At 55.4% G+C, this 2500-nt stretch overlaps 2 non-coding genes and 1 pseudogene across 2 annotated transcripts in view; all 3 read left to right on the plus strand.

The window, feature by feature from the left end:
* LOC144419542 (small subunit ribosomal RNA) overlaps positions 1 to 1677 on the plus strand; it is a 1810-nt gene extending 133 nt beyond the window's left edge. The window contains exon 1 of the ribosomal RNA XR_013474125.1: positions 1 to 1677. This exon is cut by the window's left edge and continues 133 nt beyond it. This is a non-coding gene — a ribosomal RNA (small subunit ribosomal RNA).
* Positions 1678 to 1975: 298 nt separating this feature from the next.
* LOC144419555 (5.8S ribosomal RNA) lies at positions 1976 to 2129 on the plus strand. Its single transcript, XR_013474131.1, has one exon. It is a non-coding gene; the product is annotated as a 5.8S ribosomal RNA (ribosomal RNA).
* Positions 2130 to 2417: 288 nt separating this feature from the next.
* LOC144419552 (large subunit ribosomal RNA) overlaps positions 2418 to 2500 on the plus strand; it is a 3695-nt pseudogene continuing 3612 nt past the window's right edge.

Consider the following 2500-nt stretch of genomic DNA (forward strand, 5'->3'; position numbering starts at 1 on the left):
GAAGTGGATAACTGTGGTAATTCTAGAGCTAATACATGCATTAAGCGCCGACTTCGGGAGGCGCGCTTTTATCAGATCAAAACCGACCGGGTTCGTCCTGTGACGTTTGATGACTCTGGATAACCACGCGGATCGTACGGTCTCTGCACCGACGACGTATCATTCAAGTGTCTGCCCTATCAACTGTCGAAGGTACGCTACGTGCCTACCTTTGTGATAACGGGTAACGGGGAATCAGGGTTCGATTCCGGAGAGGGAGCCTGAGAAACGGCTACCACATCCAAGGAAGGCAGCAGGCGCGCAAATTACCCATTCCCGACACGGGGAGGTAGTGACGAAAAATAACAATACAGGACTCTAACGAGGCCCTGTAATTGGAATGAGTACATCCTAAAACTCTTAACGAGTATCCATTGGAGGGCAAGTCTGGTGCCAGCAGCCGCGGTAATTCCAGCTCCAACAGTGTATGCTAAAGTTGTTGCGGTTGAAAAGCTCGTAGTTGGATTTTGGGCGAGCGCCGCCGGTCCGTCGCAAGGCGTGTCACTGGTTGCGTTCGCCTCACCTTCGGTTCTCCGTCGGTGCTCTTGACTGAGTGTCGGCGGTGGCCGATAAGTTTACTTTGAAAAAATTAGAGTGTTCAAAGCAGGCTGTTCGCCTGCATAGTGTTGCATGGAATAATGGAATAGGACCTCGGTTCTATTTTGTTGGTTTTCGGAGCACGAGGTAATGATTAAGAGGGACAGACGGGGGCGTCCGTACTCTGCCGTTAGAGGTGAAATTCTTGGATCGGCGGAAGACGAACTACTGCGAAAGCATTCGCCAAGAATGTTTTCTTTAATCAAGAGCGAAAGTCAGAGGTTCGAAGACGATCAGATACCGTCCTAGTTCTGACTATAAACGATGCCAACTAGCGATCGGGAGGCGTTACCATGACGACCTTTCCGGCAGCTTCCGGGAAACCAAAGTCTTTGGGTTCCGGGGGAAGTATGGTTGCAAAGCTGAAACTTAAAGGAATTGACGGAAGGGCACCACCAGGAGTGGAGCCTGCGGCTTAATTTGACTCAACACGGGGAAACTCACCCGGCCCGGACACAGGTAGGATTGACAGATTGAGAGCTCTTTCTTGATTCTGTGGGTGGTGGTGCATGGCCGTTCTTAGTTGGTGGAGCGATTTGTCTGGTTAATTCCGATAACGAACGAGACTCTGGCATGCTAAATAGTTACGCGACCTTCTCGGTCGGCGTCTAACTTCTTAGAGGGACTAGTGGCGTTTAGCCACACGAGATTGAGCAATAACAGGTCTGTGATGCCCTTAGATGTCCGGGGCCGCACGCGCGCTACACTGAGTGAAGCAGCGAGTGTCTAACCTAGGCCGAAAGGTCCGGGTAACCCGTTGAACCTCATTCGTGATTGGGATAGGGACTTGCAATTGTTTCCCTTGAACGAGGAATTCCCAGTAAGCGCAAGTCATCAACTTGCGTTGATTACGTCCCTGCCCTTTGTACACACCGCCCGTCGCTACTACCGATTGAATGGTTTAGTGAGATCCTTGGATCGGCCCCGTCGCGGCTGGCAACGGCCGCGTCGGCGTGTCGAGAAGACGATCAAACTTGATCATTTAGAGGAAGTAAAAGTCGTAACAAGGTTTCCGTAGGTGAACCTGCGGAAGGATCATTACCGAAGGTGGTGGTAGGCCCCGGCCGACCGCGCACTGAATTGTCTTTGGGTGCCGCCGAGAGGGCGGCCGTCAATCGGGGTTCCGCCCCGTGCGACACGCGTAACACGTTGGCATAGCAAGGCAGCCGAGTGCGATGGTGGCTTCTGGGCACCGCGCTCGATGTGCCGCCGGCCCAGCCCGGCGGTCGCTCGGCGCCGTTTGTTGGTGTTTTTGTGCAGTTGTTGTCGGTGGTGGTTTTGTGGTCGATCCCACAGTGTGACGTCCGCGCGCTTCGGCGCCGGGCGAAACGTCGAGGACGACTCTTAACGGTGGATCACTCGGCTCGCGAGTCGATGAAGGACGCAGCCAAGTGCGAGAAGTAATGTGAATTGCAGAACACATTGAACGTCGACCTTCTGAACGCGAATTGCGGTCTCGGGTCAATCCCGGGACCGCGTCTGCCTCAGGGTCGCGTTCGTCCTCACCCGAGGGCCGTCGCCTGGCCTCTGCGAAGACGGCCGGGCGTCGCCCCAAGTTGAAGCGGTCGCCGAGCTTTCTCGGCGCGACCGCGTGTCCCGTACACCGCCGGCCCCTCGACGTGTTCAACTACGTTCGAGGGGCGGGTCCAGGTCGGTCGGTCCGGTCACGAGATCAAGACCGACCGTGGGCCAAGGCGGCGACGGTACGCGCTCGGTCGGCGCCGGCGGCGACGACTTGCGATGCCAGCGGGCCGTGTAAGAAACGGCCCGCTTGACACATACGACCTGAGTTCAGGCGAGAGCACCCGCTGAATTTAAGCATATTATTAAGCGGAGGAAAAGAAACCAACAGGGATTCCCTGAG

Source organism: Styela clava, unplaced genomic scaffold (genome assembly GCF_964204865.1).
Source record: "Styela clava unplaced genomic scaffold, kaStyClav1.hap1.2 HAP1_SCAFFOLD_115, whole genome shotgun sequence".
Classification (NCBI taxonomy): Eukaryota; Metazoa; Chordata; class Ascidiacea; order Stolidobranchia; family Styelidae; genus Styela; species Styela clava.